Here is a 20132-nt window from a genome sequence, read left to right as displayed (position 1 = left end):
TCTTAACAATGTGCAAAGTTTTTCATGTATTTTATTGAAATATGTGCATATTACTTACAATACTGCTTAATAAGACATAAAACTGGAAAGTGTTCAAAAGTTAAAGCCCAGGCTGCTGTCATCATCTTCATTCTTGTGAACTTAAATTACTTTTGTTGAAGAGAAAGGAAAAAACAAATAAATTTGGGGTTCATAAAATATCCCTCCGAAATACTTAAAAAAAAAAAGAAAGGACAGACTTCAAGTCAACCCAAACTATAGACTCAGTCATCTAGCAGTAAGGACCAGCCAAGATGACCCACTCCCTCTGCCATTACGTAGGCATAGTTGCATAGTAATACTACCACTGAAGAGAGGTAGAGAGTAACTCAGTTCTGTTGCCTATCATCAGAGACTTCAAGCTAGAATGAATTTGGCGGACATTGAGTCTAACCCCTTTATTTTATAAATGTGAAAAACCAAGTCTTATCAATTTCCAGAGGTATTTTTTTCCAGTTTTTAATAAAGAGCCTACATTAAGCTAATACTTTGCCTGTTTTATCAATAAATGAAAAAATAATAAATTTCTTAGCATGCTTCAGTGTTAAATAAAATTAAACATGCACCCCTCAAAGTCTCCCCTGATTCTATAAAGAATATAAATAGTTTATTTTTAAAATACATACTTTAAAATAAAAATACAAAACCAACAAAATAAATATAATTGAGTGTCAAGATTTGTCAGGCTGGTGTGGGTCAGCCAGGATAGAAGGCAGATATTGAATTCTACAGTGTCTATAATAGAGGCTCGGATTTGGCTCTGAGATTCTGGGTGGCCACATTAAAAATGGAAATCTAATTATATGATTCTCATTGTCCTCGAGGATAAAAAACCTCCTATAAAACTTGATTAAAAACTAATATTCTTGTCTGTAGATTGAACTAGTAAAAGGTAAAGCATACTTAGCAAATATGTTAGAAACTATTTCTAAGAAAATTTGATTGTTCCCAACTTAATCCATTTGATTGACCTGAGCCAATTAAACTACATAGCAGGAACTCTAACAGAAGGATCCCCCACTAAATATCTCTTTAAAATATGATTTAGTTCCTCCTTCTACTTTTCTTCTTTCCTTTCTAAAATGAGAAATCTTTTTTTATTCCTTTTTAGAACATCTATTCCCCTTAATGTTCAAAGGCCATTTAGAGTAATTTTATATATACTATATATCTATATTACATATGTATATATGTGTATATATATATATATATATATATATATATATCTTTAACATATACAGATATATAGATACATCTATAACAGAGTCTCAGACTATACTCACATTAACATATACACAAATATCCTTTATATCAGAATCATATGTTTTAGAGTTGCACTGAATCTTACATATTTTTTACTCCAAATAACTTTTTTCATCAATATGAAAAAAACATATCCCAAAAGGTAAAATATTTTACCCATTGCTTTAAAATTAATTGGTTTCCGAATCTGTAGTCATCAAAATGGCAGCGTGAGGTGAGCTTCTATAAATCTCCCCTGGAATTTACAACTAATCAAACAACTACCACTCCACAAAGACTCCCTGGCACTGCAGACAGGCAAGACAAAAAGGCCCACAACTGAATTCACCTAAAGGTGGACGAATCACGCGAGCAGGGGAGGAGGGATGGGAAAAGCTCAGAGACGGAGTCACTCAGGTGCAGGATGCAGACCTAGCTCAGTGCTCCCAGCTCGCTGCATCCCAGAAATACCACAGCTGCGGGAGAGGGAAGAAATCGGACTGCTAAGGGTCCGTTTATGGCCCACAGGGCTGAGGGGACAGCATATAACATGGCTGAAGCCAACGCTCACGGCAGAGACCTGGGAGCAAAGACTGAGGGAAGAAGGCTGAAAGTGGTGGTTTAAGCACTCACTGCTGAGCAGAGAAAGGAAGCCTTAGGTACTGAGACTAGCCGCCCCCTCCTTACCCTCCCAGAGCTTGCCCCGCCCCCACCTGCCTGGTGCTAGAAGCAGAACAGTAGTAGTGTCAGATCAAAAGAACAGAATATTTGCTGTTCTGAGAACTGTGGACCACAGAAACAGATTCACAGCCCAACTAGTTCCGGCAAAGGGGAGAGAGCTGTGGAAACATGACCGGCTGTGGTGGTGGTCACCGCCATTGCTCTCGGCCACCTCTCACAACTCACCCTGCCCCTGGCCCCACCTATCTGGGCGGATCACTGCAGGAGAAAACAGAACTGCTGAAACACACGGGCTCTGAATCTGGTGCAGGAAGAGATTTGGAACTTCAAAAGCTCTCCGCATACCCACACGGACACTGCGCCCTGTGACCCAGGCAAATTGTTAACAGAGGAGAAGCCCGTCTCCCAGGGAATCCCCCCATTGTGTGAGAAGCTGGAATAGTGCAGAGAAAACATAGCACTACCATGTGAGAGAGAAAAAAAGGCTGCAGTTGGAGAGAAAATAAAACATTCTACCAACAAGTGCTGGAATACAAAAGAAAGACCTCTTCCTATCAACCTGTTGCAGAAGCCACACCTGTAGATGTCTAGGAAGAGAAATAATAAATCAGTAATTGCCATGAATAACCAAGGCAACAAGACAGCTCAGAAAGACAGTGAAAAGTCTCCAGAAAAGGAACGTAAAGATATGGAAATGTGTGACTTAAATGACAGAGAATTCAAGATTGCAGTTCTGAAAAAACTCAACAAGATGCAAGAAAACACAAAAAGGCAGTTTAATGAAATCAGAAACACAATCAAAGAACAACATGAGCATTTTATGAAAGAGGTGGAAATTTTGAAAAAGAACCAAATAGAATTTCTGGAGATTAAGAACTCAATAGAAGAAATTAAGAATGAAATAGCCAGCTTAGGTAGTAGAGTTGACCAGATGGAGGAAAGAATCAGTGACATGGAAGATAGAAACCTGGAAATGACACAGATGGAAGAAGAAAGAGACTTGAGACTTTAAAGAAATGAAAGAACTCTACAAGAACTTTCTGAATCCATCAGAAAGAGCAATATAAGAATAATGGGCATACCAGAAGGAGAAGAAAGAGAAAACGGAACAGAGAATATATTCAAACAAATTGTCGATGAGAACTTCCCAAACTTGTGGACAGAACTGGATCCTCAAATCCAAGAAGCAAATAGAACACCTAATTACCTCAATCCCAACAGGCCCTCTCCAAGGCACATTGTATTGAAGCTGTCTAAAATCAACGACAAAGAAAGAATCCTCAAGGCAGCCAGGGAAAAGAAGACGGTAACCTACAAAGGAAAGTCCATTAGATCATCATCAGATTTTTCAGCAGAAACTCTACAAGCCAGGAGGGAGTGGAACCAAATATTCAAACAATTGAAAGAGAGAAATTATGAGCCAAGAATAATATATCCAGCAAAGATATCCTTTAGATATGAAGGAGGAATAAAGACCTTTCCAGACATATAGAAGCTGAGGGAATTTTCTAATATATGACCTGCACTACAAGAAATACTAAAGGAGGCTATTCGGCCACCATCAACAGGGACAATTTGTGGCAACCAAAACATAAAAAGGGGGAGAGTAAAGGCCTGAACCAGAATATGGGAATGGAGAAAGTAAGCGTGCTGAAGAAAATGGAATATTCTAAATATCAAACTTTCTTTTACATAAACTTAAGGGTAACCACACACAAAAAAATCCAAAAATGAAATATATACTGTAGTAAAAGAAGAAACAGAGGGAAACATCATAGAATACCGCCACACAGAAATAATAGACAATAACAAAAAGGCAAAGAAACAATGGAGACACAGCCTTACCAGAAAACTAAAGATAGAATGACAGGAAATCCTCACATATCAATAATCACCCTAAATGTAAATGGACTGAACTCACCAATAAAAAGGCACAGAGTAGCAGATTGGATCAAAAAACTAAACCCAACTATATGCTGTCTCCAAGAGACACATCTCAACTACAAAGACAAGCATAGACGCAAAGTGAAAGGGTGAAAATTGACACTCCAAGCAAATGGTATCCAAAGAAAATCAGGTGCAGCTATATTGATATCAGATGAAACAGACTTCAGTGTGAAAAAGGTAACAAGAAACAAAGATGGACATTTCACAATGGTAAAGGGGACTATACAACAAGAAGACATAACAGTCACCAATATTTATGCCCCTAATCAGGGAGCACTGAAACATACCAAGCAACTACTAACAGAACTAAAGGGAGAAATTGACCAAAACACAATTATACTAGGGGACTTAAATACATCATTGACAGCTATGGATAGATCATCCAACAGAAAATAAATAATGAAATACCAGCCTTAAATGACACAGTAGATGAAATGGACATAATTGACATATAGAGAGCACCTCATCCTAGAACACCAGACTACATATTTTTTTCTAGTGTACATGGAACATTCTCAAGGATAGACCATATATTGGGACATAAAATCAGCCTCAGCAAATTTAAGAAGACTGAAATCATACCAAGCATATTCTCTGATCACAAGGCTTTGAAATTGGATATCAACTGCAAAAAGAAAGCAGGAAAAAACACAAATACATGGAGACTAAAAAAATATACTTTTAAAGAACAACTGAGTCAAAGAAGAAATTAGAGATCAAAAGATACATAGAAACAAATGAGAATGAAAATACATCCTACCAAAATTTTGGGGATGCAGCGAAAGCAGTTTTAAGAGGGAAATTTATATCATTACAGGCCTATCTCAAGAAACAAGAAAAATCCCAAATAAGTAAACTCATGTTACACTTTAAAGAACTAGAAAAGAAGAACAAATGAAACCCAAGGTCAGCAGAAGAAAAGAAGTAACAAAAATCAGAGCAGAACTAAATGAAATAGAGAACAAAAAGACAATAGAAAAAATGAATGTGGCAAAGAGCTGGTTCTTTGAAAAGATTAACAAAATTGACAAACCCTTGGCTAGACTCACTAAGATAAAAAGAGAGAAGACACTAATTAACAAAATCAGAAATGAAAAAGGGGAAGTTATCACGGACACCACAGAAATACAAAGGATCATCCAAGAATACTATGAAGGACTATGTGACACCAAATTCAATAACCTAGAAGAAATGGACAAGTTCTTAGAAATATATAGCCTTCCAATGCTGAACCATGAAGAAATGGAAAATCTAAACAGACCGATCACCAGTAACAAAATTGAATCAGTCATCCAAAACCTTCCCAAAGCAAAAGTCCAGGACCAGATGGCTTCACTAGTGAATTTTACCAAACCTTCAAAGAGGATCTAATACCAATCCTGCTCAAACTCTTCCAAAAAACTGAAGAAGAGACAGTACTCCCTAACTCATTTTATGAGGCCAACATAACCCTGATACAAAAACCTGGTAAGGACAACACAAAAAAAGACAACTACAGACCAATCTCTGATGAATACAGATGCAAAAATCCTAAACAAAATTCTAGCAAATCGAATACAACAATGCATTAAAAAGATTATTCATCACGACCAAGTGGGGTTCATCCCCGGGGCACAAGGATGGTTCAACATCCGCAAATCCATCAATGTGACACATCACATAAACAAAATAAAGGACAAAAATCATATGATTATATCAAGTGATGCAGAAAAAGCATTTGACAAGATACAACATCCATTTATGATTAAAACACTTAATAAAAGTATAGGTATAGAAGGAAAATACCTTAACATAATAAAGGCCATACATAACAAACCCTCAGCTAATCTCATAACTAATGGTGAAAAACTGAAGCCCTTTGCTCTACGTTCCGGAACACAACAGGGCTGTCCCCTATCACCTCTGCTTTTCAACATAGTGTTGGAAGTCCTTGCCAGAGCAATCAGGCAAGAGAAAGAAATAAAAGGCATCCAAATTGGGAATGAAGAAGTTAAACTGTCACTCTTTGCAGATGACATGATGCTATATATAGAAAACCCTAAAGACTCCACCAAAAAGCTATTAGAAACAATCAACGAATACGGTAAAGTTGCTGGCTACAAAATCAACATACAAAAGTCCATTGCATTCCTATATATTAATAATATATAGAAAAAGAAATATAAAAAACAATTCCTTTTGCAATTGCAGCAAAAAGAATAAAATACCTAGGAATAAACGTACCCAATGATGTGAAAGACCTATATGCTGAAAACTATAAGACATTTTTAAAAGAAATTGAAGAAGACATAAAGAAATGGAAAGACATTCCGTGCTCATAGATTGGAAGAATCAACATAGTTAAAATGGCCATATTACCCAAAGCAATATACAGATTTAATGCAATCCCCATCAAACTCCCAATGGCATTTTTTAAAGAAATAGAACAAAAAAATCATCAGATTTGTTTGGAACCACAAAAGACCCCGGATAGCCAAAGCAATCTTAAGAAAAAAGAACAATACTGGAGGTATCACACTCCCTGACTTTAGCTTGTACTACAAGACTACAATAATCAAAACAGCATGGTATTGGCAGAAAAACAGACACATAGACCAATGGAATAGAATTGAGAACCCAGAAATAAAACCACATAAATATGGACAGATTATTTTTGACAAAGAAGCAAAAAACATACAATGGAGAATAGACACTCTCTTCAATAAATGGTGCTGGGAGAATTGGATAGTCACATGCAAAAGAATGAAACTGGACTGTTATCTGTCACCATGTACCAAAATTAATTCAAAATGGATCAAAGACTTAAGCATAAGACCTGACACAATAAACTGCATAGAAGAAAACATAGGTACTAAACTTATGGACCTTGGGTTCAAAGAGCATTTTATGAATTTGACTCCAAAAAGGGAAGGGAAGTAAAAGTTAAAATAAATGAATGGGACTATATCAAACCTAAAAGCTTCTGCACAGCAAAAGAAACCATTGACAAAATAAAGAGGCAACCAACTGAATGGGAGAAAATTTTTGCAAACAGTACCTCCGATAAGGGGCTAATATCCAAAATATACAAGGAACTCATGAAAGTCAACAACAAAAATACAAACAACCCAATTGAAAAATGGGCTGACGACCTGAAGAGACATTTCTCCAAAGAGGACATACAAATGGCAAATAGACATAGAAAAAATGCTCAATATCACTAATCATCAGAGAAATGCAAATAAAAACCACAATGAGATATCACCTCACCCCAGTCAGAATGCTATCCTCAACAAGACAGACAGTAACAAGGGTTGGAGAGGCTGTGGAGAAAAAGGAACCCTCATACACTGTTGGTGGGGATGCAGACTGGTGCAGCCATTATGGAAGGCAGCGTGGAGGTTCCTCAAAAAATTACCATATGACCCAGCAATCCCTCTCCTGGGTATCTACCCAAAAAATCTGAAAACATTTATCCATAAAGACACGTGTGCTCCAATGTTCATTGCAGCTTTGTTTACGGTGGCCAAGACATGGAAACAACCAAAATGTCCTTCGGTAGATGAATGGATAAAGAAGTTGTCGTATGTATTCACAATGGAATACTATTCAGCGGTAAGAAAGGATGACATAGGAACATTTGTGACAACATGGATAGATCTTGAGAATATAATGCTAAGCGAAATAAGTCAGACAGAAAAAGCAGAGTACCATATGATTTCACTGATATGTGGTATATAAACCAAAAACAACAAAAGAACAAGACAAACAAATGAGAAACAAAAACTCATAGACACAGACAATAGTTTAGTGGTTACCAGAGGGTAAGGGGGGTGGGGGGTGGGAGATGAGGGTAAGGGGGATCAAACATATGGTAATGGAAGGAGAACTGACTCTGGTGGTGAACACACAATGGGATTTATAGATGATGTGATACAGAATTGTACACCTGAAATCTATGTAAGTTTACTAACAATTGTCACCCCAATAAATTTAAAAACAAAAAATTAATTGGTTTCCAAGTATCTAAGAAATGTATTTTCTCTCTCTTGATGTTACAAAACTTTGGAAACTCAGGCTTAGACATAATGGCAACTATTATTCTACTGTTTTCCAAACTATATTAGTATAACTGCTGAAGGGTTACCGAGAACTTTGCCAAAAGCATAATATAGTACTATGCTTGCAAGATTTTATTAATGGATATTTCAATGTATATATTTCTTCTGAGGGACCACATGACACATAACAGTTAGAACATGTGTGTAATTTAATGATGAGTCTTTCCTACCTGCTTAGTATAATCAACAAAAATGTACTTTTTGTAATGAAAAAGACAACCAATTTTGGTCTTTCTTCTGTTAATACTGAAATTCTCATATCATGTAAACCGAGTGTATTAGTCAGGGTTCTCAGTTGCAAACACACTCTTGATGAGGTATTTTGATTGAAAAGATTTTGAGTAGTTCATAAAACTGCCACGGAAGTTCAGTTCTGGAAGAGGGAAAGGAGCAATGGATTTGCAAAACTCCAGCCAGGTTGACATCACATAACCAATCCGGTGTGGACATACATGCACCTCCCCACTCAATAGTCACCATGGCTTGTACTGCCACCACCAGACCTAACACTAATGCTGCCACTGTGACCCTGCCAGACTGCCCTGGATCCCAGTGTTGCTGCCTCTGCTGTCACCCACCATCAAAATGAATTCTCTGTGGACCTTCATTGCATCAGCTGCTCCCAATTCAAAGTTCAAAGAAAGTACATCCAAAGGGCGTTCAACTTTCCCATGTCCTTAGCAACAAAGGAGACTAGGAAAACAAGTGGCCATTCTGATCTCCATTGTAGCAGGTGGGATACACCTTCCACCAAGATTTGTAAAGGAAATCACCCCAAATAAAAGAATGGGGTTCAGATGCCCATGACTTATGGTCCCTATAATCAAATCTTTTCCTTCGATGTTCCAATTTTACCGATAGCAACATTGTTAACAGAATTACCAATAATATTGCTAATTGATAGTGATCAGCCTTGAAAAAAAAGAGCTGGTAAATAAATCATTTTTTAACCTGAAAATAAACTATAGATTCATTTACTTTATCCAGCTTTGATTCTGCTGTAATGCTAATTTTTTTCTCCACAAAGAAAAAATAATACAATTGCAGGTATAAAATTTCTGACTAGAATCTTCTAGTTGCCAAGTTAGCATACATCTGTGTGGAAGAGATTACTTCAAAGATTTTTCTCCATTTCATTACAAAATTGTCCTAAAAGATGAAATTCAAGTAAATATAAAGAGTTATCTTTCCTGAACACATGAGGGATATCTTCTTCTGAGAAAAATATTCTATATGAGCAATCCAGTTGCTTCTGGCTTACCAAGGGTCCACAGGTCTAGGATGAGTTGCCCTAGACAGACACAAGTATGCCTATCTAATCAATAAAATACTTGTTAAAAACTAGCATCTTCTTTAAAATTTCCTAAACAGCTATCTAGATATGACAATGTCATAATTTTACGGAGAAGGCAAGACAACTTCACAGTGTAGACAACCATTTATATGGTGTTAGGTGTTCTAAAAGAAACTCAACCTTTGGTCTTGTACCAATATTTTAGAGTCATAGTGTACCCAAGAAATTATGGATTTCTCTGTGAGACTTATTTCTGAGTTCTGGTTCTGCCAGAATTATTATTTGCTGATCCATTAATAATTTATTTAAATTTAATTCAAATGAATAAAATTTATTTAAATTAATTTTTTTTAATTTATTCCATTTTTTTCATCATTTGTACAATAAGATTAATACAGTGAGCCCTCCATATCTTCAGGTTTTGCACCCACAGATTCAGCCAACTATGAATGGAAAATATTCATTAAAAAAAGTTACGTTGTTGCAGACATGTACTATGTAAGTAGGCCTAAAATGGTTTCACCTGTACTGAACATGACAGACATTTTTTGTTTCATTTTTTTCCTGAAAAATACAGTATAAGAACTACTTATATAGCATTTACACTGTATTAAGTATTATAAGTAGCCTAGAAAGATTAACGTGTACGAGAGGATGTGCACAGGTTATATGCAAATACTGTAGTATTTTATTTTATTAGGGATTTGAACATCCATGGATTTTAGTATCTGCAGGGTGGGGTGGGGGACTGGAAGCAATCCCCTGTGGACACCAAGGGACAACTGTAATTCCTACCTTATCAGGTCATCGTAAGATTTAAATACAGCAAGTATTTAAAGCACAATGCCACTCACAGCAGAGGCATTCAATTATTTTAGTACTCTTGCCCATTTTAATATAAGGTACTGAAGTTGTTGAAGGTCCCTATTAAAATACAAGTGCTGCCTGGCAAGTAATGAAGTGAACTTCCAGTAGAACCAGAGGAAATGGGCAGAGGCTAACATGTGAAAAGCCCACGAGTGTGGGGTTCAGACAGGCCTATTTGAGGACCAGAAGCATTTTGGTTAACAGGCAGAACAGGAGAGTTGTACAAACCTAGCAGCCAAATTCTAGCAACTGTTGGCAGAATGAGTCAAGAAAAGAAAAAAGACGCTTAAAACAGGATAAAGCCTTAAAATAGGACAATGGATAAGACCTCACTAAGTTTATCAATCCCTACACAGGCTTGAACAAGAACACAAGAATTTAGTTTCATAGTTACAATATATTCCTCAAGGTTTAATTCAAATAAGAACATTTTCCATGCCATACCCAGACTACAAAGATATGAAAGTTTGGAAATTTTAGTCAAAATTGTTAATTATGCAGACAGCAATCTTGGCTGGCAATCATTGGGGCATGATTTCACTCTGCTTTTTTAAATAATTTTCAAGAAGGCTTCTTACATGCTTTGCTATGAAACAAATATCATTTTTCTATTCAAAGAGATTTCTTTAAATGCCTTAGTAACAACAGGGTCGAGCGGCTTATACTTTGTGATACAGAACTTACTGGAATGAAGAAAAGAACTGAAAGTAACATTTGAATGGTACATTTTAATTACCATCCCAGCATTCATTTTGACAAGTTGATCTTTTTTTAATAAGTGTAATCAGCCCTTAAAGACATTATCATAATGGCAAATTACCTGACAAGGGTTTTTCAGGCAGGAATTTTCAATTTGAAAATATGGAACTATAAAAGAACCTAAATATCCCAAAAATATTATTGAGTATTCATTTAGATATCCTATCCAAGACACAAAAGGGGAGGTGAAGTTTCTGATCAGAGTCAGAGACTGAAACATTTATTTTAACTTTAATCCCTACCTCACTTCTAACTTTTTTGTGTGACTTTGTCCAATTATTCAATTCATTTGGTGGTTTTATAATATCTTGTGAAATCTCCAAATTTCTCTGGGTTAGTAAAGACACTTTATCTTTACTAACCCAGAGAAATTTTACTAGAGTAATAGTTATAAAGTGATTTGAGAGCTTTCATCTAAATGCTAAATTTTATTAGAAACTTTATTTATGCATTTAGGCTTTTTGATCGAACAAAGTCTTAAACATATTTACCCAGGAAAACGTAGAACTCTAAGGCCTTTTGAGTTAACTGAAAGCAATTTTTTCCAATAACATTTAATAGTATCCATTTCTTTTTGAGGAATAATACTGCCACGAGCATTTTTGTGATATTTTATCCACTAACGTAAAAACTTATGGCAGTTTAATTCCCCAAATAAAAAGGGGCTGCTATAAACATAACTGAGCTACCAGGAAGCAGATGGTTTTAATTATCCACATAAAAAGCTATTTATATTGGGAATTTGAAAAAACAATCTAGAAACAATACTCATTGTAGAAACATACATTTTAATTAATTTGGGCTTTAAAAAGGAGTAACGAGTGATTATTAAGTGTTACCTAAAGTCAAATTGGCATTAAAGGCTAGATCTGAGTGCCTCTGTGGTAAGCCTTAGAGAATTGCAGTTGCATATGTAATTGTATATTTGATCTCTTATGAATAAATTGAGGGGAAGAGAATTACTTGAAAGCAGCACAAGCCTACTTGCATGATGATGTACAATAATAGTCTTGTTTGAGTGGGGAGGTAAAAAGTACATGTTATATACTGTACAAAGCATCCCAAATTTTGCATCCAGGAATATTTATTGAGACTTCAGAACCAAGGGCACATTGTGCCAGATGATTTTTCTTTCTCCTTCCCTAAAGATTTTTTTTTTTTAATTAGAATACAGCATTGGGTAGTGGTTAACAGCAAGCACTCCCTGGATGAGGGTTGCTAGATGTAACAATAAAAATACATGCAATACAAGGACATATTTATACTTAAAAATTATTTGTTGTTTATCTGAAATTCAAAGTTAACTGGGTGTCCTGTATTTTATCTGGCAATCCTATTGAAGTGCCAATTCTATCTCAGTCACTTGCTAGCTATGTGAATTTGGGCACGATATTTAATGTCTCTGTGCTTCATTTTCCTTATCAGTACACTCAGGACAATAATAGTACTTACTTACTTACTTACTAATAAGTAAAAAGTTAGTAATAATAGTACTAACTTACAGGTTTGCTTGACAATTAAATTAGTTAATATTTACAGAACGCTTAGATTGTGTTTAGTATAGAGTGTGTGCTATATGTTTTGTTAAATAGTTATTCCTGCCAGGAAGAAAAAGTTCAGTTAAAAAAAGACGGCTTTGGAGTCTCTGTAGAAAGGTTTTTTGTCCTATTGTTCCTAAAATTATTTGTGTGTTAATTACAAGTACATGTGCCTCAAATCCTTCTCCACCACCAGTCCCCTTTAATTCTCCTAACATCACCTCCCGCGCACACTTCCTCTCTCTCCTGCTGTTCCCCGGCTCCCTCCCTAAGTCACTGCTGATGCTCTGGCTCTGGAGAGGTCAGTCCCCAGCCCCTCAGGATGGCATAGCCCTTGACTACTCAAGTAGTTGTCTATGCACAACAGCCATGATTATCCAGAATTGGACAAATGCAAGGGCAAGCATAATTCAAAAGGAGGTGGGCAAAAAAACCATTTAAGAGTGAAATCTATAGCGCTGTGGTAGTCAAGGTGGATATTTAACCATGTGATGTGGGCATTCTCCGGGAGTATGTATTTCTCCCTACTGGTGATTCTTTTCTGCTCAGTCTCCAGACAGGAAGCTATCTTTCTCTCTCCCAAAAAGAATGGAATGTGGTCAACTGTTGCAATTGAAGCCTGAAGAAACACACAAATAGAAGGGCAGGCAATGGAGGGAGGAGGTGCAAATTCAGTGTTTCATAAGGAGCAGAGCAGTCAATCAGGGCAATATGCAAACAGCATTAGCAGACTACATGGGAGGGAGAAAAAAACCCATTCAAAATTCTAAGAACAAGGCTTGGTTCTTAAAGTAAAATTTAGCCATATTTTCTAAAATTCTAAATGGCATTCAGGACCCCATATTAGTTTCCTAGGGCTGCTATAACAAATTGCCACAAACAGTGTGGCTTCAACACAATAGAAATATATTCTTTTTGCAGTTTTATTTAGAGGCCAAAAATCAAGACGTTGATAGGTTTGGTTCTTTCTACAGGCTCTGAGGGAGAATCTATTCCATCCCTCTCTCCTAGTTTCTGGTGTTTTCCAACAATCTCTGACATTCCTTGGCTTGTAGGTGCATCATTCTAATCTCTGCCTCTGTCTTCATTAGCCCTTCTTCCCTGAGTCCCTCTGTGTCTTCTCGTCTGTCTCTTAACATACACATCATTGAATTTAGGGCCCCTCTAATACAAGATGATCTCCTCTCAAGGTCCTTACTTTAATTACATCTGCATAAATGCTCATTTTAAATCAGGTCACATTGTGAGGGTCTTTGTAGACATATCATCATGTAGGTGGGGGAAGGGGCACCCTTCAACTCACTACAGACCCCAAAACAAGTAATTGACATTTCAGTGTAGACCTGCTTGGAATAAAAGCAAAGTAGAGCATTCAGAAGAAAATTAGAACTGGGAAAGTATAAGGCAAGAGGAATTTAGCTTAGACCTGAATGGAGATGTGCCTTTAAGAAATGTTAGACTAAGGGTTTTTAACATTTATTTAGTGAAGAGGAATTAGAGATTGATATTAAAAACTCACTATCACAGATCATTTGCTAAATACAATTTCTAATAAAACTTATAGAGTTCATTTTTGGTCATTCTCAACAAATTGTTTTTATTATCTTTCCAATTCCCACAATTATCCAGCTTCCCCCAATCCCAGCACACGGATTGTTGTAAAATAAATAATGACAAGAATCTACTGCCCATAGACAGAACTAAGTAACTAGAATAATTCAGGGGAAAGCTGTCTTTTCCAAACTTCCTCCTGTCTAAGTGTGGTACATTCTTCCCAACGACATTCTGGAAACAGCCCAAGGTCTTCTCTAGTCTAACAATTTTAACTTTCATCCTTAATAATCTATTCATTGTCAGGCACTAACCCAGAAGAGTCTGGTGTTTGTTTTCTAAGAGCTTATTTTTTAGAGCAGTTTTAGGTTCATAGCAAAATTGAGGGGAAGGTCCGAGATTTGTCATATATCTCTGAGCCCCACACGTGCACAGCCACCTCCATTATCACATCACCCACCAGAGTAGGACATTTGTCACAGTAGATGAACCTACACTGACACATCACAATCACCCAAAGTCCATAGTTTCCATTACTGTTCACTCTTGGTATTGTCCATTCTATGGGTTTGGACAAATATATAATGACATGTATCCATCATTATGGTATCACACAGAGTTTTCTCACGGCCCTAAAACTCCTCGGTGCTCTGCCTATTCATCTCTCCCCCGACCAACCCCTAGCAATCATTGATTTTTTTTTTTTTTACTGTCTCCATGTTTTTTCCTTGAGGTTTTGTTTTTAATATTTTATACAATTCTCACAGCCAGACTTTAATGTAGGTATTATATACCTTTTATAAATGACAGAGTCAGGATAGGAACCTAGATCTTTCTGACATGTATATCTATGCTGTTTCCTTAATACATTGCCTCCCATCCTTCCTACAAATTGTAGAGTAATTTTGAATATGTGAAACCCCCTTCAGTTATGCGAATCCGTGGTCTATTTGCCTTTCACGTTTCCCTTCTCTTTATTCTTGCAACATGTAGCACAGAGCTACATACTTAGTGAGCCTTGTATAAATAGACAGTGACTTGTTGAGTGCAAAGTGAAAGGTCCTGCAACAAACCGGAGCTGGCTAATTTAACGAACCCAATTCATTGCGTAGTACTAAAAAACTACTATTACTGAAAAAGTCATAAACTTTTGTAAATGTCTAGGAAGTTCAATTTGATAGAATGATGTAATTTTCACAGTAAATACCTACAGTCTGGTCAGACAACCTTCAAGGGCTAAAACTTCTGACTCAGAAAAGTATCTTTTCCTAAAAATGCAAAAGAAGCAACAAGAAGACAGCTGTGTTATTCAGTTTAAGTAACAAGGCCATGCTGTTTCGAATACCATTTAAAGGTAGGCCATATGAAACTCAGTATTTATACATTGCAATGCAGATTTTGTGGTTATTAAAAAAAGTACCATGATTCTTTCAATTTAACAGATTATTCTCCACTTACCCATCAAAACAATGTTTAAGCTAACTCTTGGTTATTCAAAGGTAGTTTATTCCATTTACTAGACTCTTGGCTTCTCTTCCTCCTAATTAGTCCTGATGATAACTGTGAGCTTCCTATTAAAGAGGAGACATGGAAATAGAAATGAAATTCAAACCAAACAATTTGGATACTAACTGGCAGTTCATATAAAAAGTTTGGTAAAGAAGACAGCCACCACCAAAAAATAAAATGTTGATCGAAAGTTCTTTTTGGCTTCCCTCCCCGCACCCCTTAGCGTTGGGTACCGACTGCCTGACCTCCTGTTTCCTATGCTGCCATCCAGCTCCCGGATCAGCCAATGCCATAGGGTTTAGAGACCTGAAAAGCCCCGCCAGCCTCCAGGTGCTCAATGACTACCTGGCAGACAAGAGCTACATGGAGTATGTGCCATCACAAACAGATGTGGCAATATTTGAAGCCGTCTCCAGCCTACCACCTGCCGACTTGTCTCATGCCCTACGCTGGTATAACCACATCAAGTCTTACAAAAAGTAGAAGGCCAGCCTGCTTGGAGTAAAGAAAGGTTTAGCCAAGTATGGCAAGTATGGCCTTGCTAATGTGGATGACACTACAAGAAGGGGAGCTACAGATAGTAAAGATGATGAAGACACTGATCTCTTTGGATCTGATAAGGAGGAGGAAAGAGAAGAAGCGAAGAGGCTAAGAGAAGAGCACCTCGCACGGTATGAGTCAAAGAAAGCCAAATCACCTGTACTTGTTGCCAAGTCTTCCATCTTATTACATATGAAAGCTTGGGACGACGGGAAAGACATGGCAAAACTAGAGGAGTGTGTCAAGAGCATTCAGCAGACGGCTTGGTCTAGGGCTCTTCTAAATTAGTTCTGGTGGGGTATGGAATTTAAAAACTTCAAATATGATGTGCAGTAAAAGACAATAACGTTGGAACAGATATGCTGGAGGAGGAGACCACTGCTTTTGAAGACAACGTGCAGTCCATGACATGGCTGCTTTCAACAAGATCTAAAATCCATCATGGATCGGTACCCCTAAATCAAAGCTTGAAAGACAAAAAGTTCTTTTTAGAAATTCCCAGATGTTCAGCACCTACGGTCTCTCTCTGTGCATCAGTACTCGACCCCACCACGAATTGAAGACCATTTCCTATTTGCTCTTACTAATCACATTGGAAAGTAACACTGGGGGGAATTTCCACTATTACGAATATCTCAAAAGGTTGAAAGTCTCTAATAAAATCTAAAAAATATGTTCAGTCTTGTTTTAGCTACAAAAGGACCACCATAATATAATAAAATTATTCTGTAGAAGAATGGTTAAAGGTTTTTCTCCTATAGCTTTCTGTGAACCAAATCAGCTGTATTCCTAAACCAGGGATTGCTAGAACTTCCCCCACGAAAGACGTCCATGTCTTCATCATAGAAAACTGTGAATAATGTACTTTACATGGCAAAGAGATGTTCCTAAATTCAGTATCCTGGTTATTTAGGTGGGCCCAATGTAATCACGAGAATCCCTATGGAGGAGGCCTAAGGATCAGTCAGAAAAGGAGACGTGATGACTGGAATGAAGAGCCAAGAGATATAGACGCCCTGCAGAAGCTGGAAAAGACGAAGAATAAATTCTCCTAGAGCCTGAACAAGGAACCCAGCCCTTGATTTAAGCTCTGTAAGACCCATTTTGGACTTCTGACCTCCAAAATTATATGGTAATAGATTTGTGTTGTTTTAAGTCACTAAGTTTGTAGTAATTTATTATAGCAGCAATAGGAAACCAATACAACATTCTACATGAGCTTTATGTTTCTTAACAAAATATCAGTAATTTTTAAAAGTGTATCCCAACTAGCTTTAAATGTGATTTGTTTCATTGTTACCAAAGTAGAGTTTACAGTGCCTCACAACAAGCTATTTAAAAAGCCCTTAAAACGCCCAGTTCTCTCCACCAACAACTGGAACTATGCTATGTCCTAGGTCCTAAGATATAAGGCTCTGCAGCCTTTTCCCCTTATGGCATGTTTAGCTTATTCATAATAGTATTAGATGAAAGGGTACCAAGAAAAACAGAAGCTTTGCTAGAATATTAAGGAGATCACCAAGAGCCTTGTAGGTTGCTTTGTGGCGTGCGTATTTCCTCTCTGCCACACCCCATCCCATCACCACCACCCCCAGTCCCATTTAGTTTTGGTAGACACTTTACCAGCATTTTTCAGCCACAGTAACTGTCATGTTTTTGTTGCCCTATTCGGTCCTGTGTTGGTGGGTGGGGGGGAATAGTTTTTATAAGTCCAAGTGTCTTTTCTTTGCAATTAAATAACTTTCCCTAATGTATGTTGCCTGCCTCTTTATAAACCAATACTATATGCAAATTCCCTGTATTTACAGAAGGTAAAATTTTGTCCTTAAGGAACTGAGAATCTATTAGAGGACCCAAAAAGAGATATATGGTAGTGTAGAGATCAGCATAAGTTCCAACTCCAAACCTAATCCTAGGAAATCTGACAAAGTTCAATGGAAAACGTAATAACTGAGCTCTATAAAGACTGAAAAGTACTGATAATCTAAATTTACAAAATTGTAATTGGAACAATTCTTGAATTTTTGTTGCTACCAATAATAACACAGCTAACACTGGCGAAGAACCTCATAGTTTACAAAGCACTGTTTTATCTATCATTCTCTCAAATGCTTTTTATGATAAGCGGAACCATATCTCTTACTGTTATCCTTATTGAACACTTACGAAAAGAGGACAGATAAGTTAAATGAGCTGATCAAGGAAACACAATTGTAGCTAAGTAAAGATCTTTCATCACCAAATTCCCCCACTGTCACACTACTTTCTAAGAAAAACACAGTTTAAATGAATCATTGGAGACTATATCATGACTTAAGAACAAATACATCATATCTCTAGAAAAATAATTGCTGAAAAAAATGATATTCAGCTACTTACCAATAAACATCATGACCATCTGACAAAACTATCTAAATGTAAGCAGTAGAAAACTAGATTCAGTAATATTCAACTTAATTAACTAATATCAAATTGCAGCAGTTTTCCCAGTGCAATTTAAAACAAAGACGACAAAAAAATTTAAAGCTAAATTATTTTCAACACTTATTTCGAGTCACATGCTATTACTGCCAACTCCAATCTTCACTAATTGTGAATTCCAAGTAAAAAGGTAGATTTTTTGCAAAGTCATTAGAATTTTTACCTTAACAAAACCCAAAATCCTAATCCCCAAAACCACGTCATAAGTTATTCAGGACAATATTTTAATACAACATTTATGTGGAACTATTTCAATATTAGTTTCAGCTGCGAACACGAACTATTCCCAAATTCCAAAATGAGAAACAAGACCAGCACACAAAAAAGATGGTCAAAACCTGCTTTGCTACTCTTCATCATATCAAGGTTATGTTAAGAAAAATTATCAAAATTTGGAATTATAGCAAAAAGATTACTGTGTGCCCTTTCCAAGTCATAAGAAGGCCTGGCCTAACACACTCACCTATGGGTTATCTGATACTCCACAGTAGAAGTCAGCAAACTTTTTCTATAAAGAGCTATATAGTAAATATTTGGGGCTTTGAGAGCCATATATGGTCAAATCAAAGATGTACTACACTCTGCCATTGCATAGGTAAGACACAACGTATGGGTGGGTGTGGCTATGTTGCAATAAAACTTTATGTATAAAAATCAGTCAAGCATCATTGGGCCTGCAAGCTATAGTTTGCCTACCGCTGCTCTAGAGAAAGATAGTTTTCTTCTTTACTATAGCTTAGGGCCCAGAATGTACGAAACTAAATATTAACTTGTAGAAGACTAATAAGCTACAAATTATTTTTGTCCAGTAGACATGCATATGATTTCTGCCTGGTAAAAGAAATAACCCCAAAGGATAGTGTTTCACTGCTCTGTAGGACATTTTCTATCTAACTTTTGTATCTTATTTCTGTATTCTTTCTTTCACCAACTATGCCATATGTATATACTTCAGTATCTCTCATCCTCAACTGACCCATCCCTCATCTTCATTACTAATTTATGAGTACAGTAGTGCCCCTTGTTTATGGCTTTGCTTTCTGCTATTTCAGTTACCCACAGTCAACCATGGTCCAAAAATAATAAATGAAAAATACTGGAAATACAATTCATAAGTTTTCAATTGCTCATCATCCTGAACAGCATAATAAAACTTTGCTCTGTCTTGCTCCATCGCACCCCGAAATGAATCATCCCTTTGTTCACCAGATCTGAGCTGTATATGCTACACACCTGTTAGTCACTTAGAAACTGTCTTGGTTATCAGATCAGTTATCAGAAAGAGAGAGCGAGAAACCACATTCACATAACTTTTATTATAGTATGTTATTATAATGGCTCTATTTTATTATCAGTTATTGCTATTAATCTCTTATAGTGTCTAACTTATAAATTAAACTTTATCATAGTATATATGCATAGGAAAAACGTGGTATGTATAGGATTCAGTTCTTCCTCGGTTTCAGACATCCCTTTGGGGTCATGGACATTATCCCCCACGGATAAGAGGGGACTACCGTAACATAAATCTTTGGCATGTGCTCACTGCAGATTTGTATAAGAATTATGCATGTCATCTTTTGA

At 36.7% G+C, this 20132-nt stretch overlaps 1 pseudogene; it reads left to right on the top strand.

Moving 5' to 3' along the window:
• The first annotated feature begins 15704 nt into the window (after nucleotides 1–15704).
• On the top strand, nucleotides 15705–16500 carry LOC117028772 (elongation factor 1-beta-like; annotated as a pseudogene).
• The last annotated feature ends 3632 nt before the right edge of the window (nucleotides 16501–20132 follow it).

This window comes from Rhinolophus ferrumequinum, chromosome 10 (assembly GCF_004115265.2).
Source record: "Rhinolophus ferrumequinum isolate MPI-CBG mRhiFer1 chromosome 10, mRhiFer1_v1.p, whole genome shotgun sequence".
NCBI lineage: Eukaryota > Metazoa > Chordata > Mammalia > Chiroptera > Rhinolophidae > Rhinolophus > Rhinolophus ferrumequinum.
The sequence above is the reverse complement of the archived record's forward strand: the minus strand, read 5'-3'. Positions and strand labels throughout refer to the sequence as shown.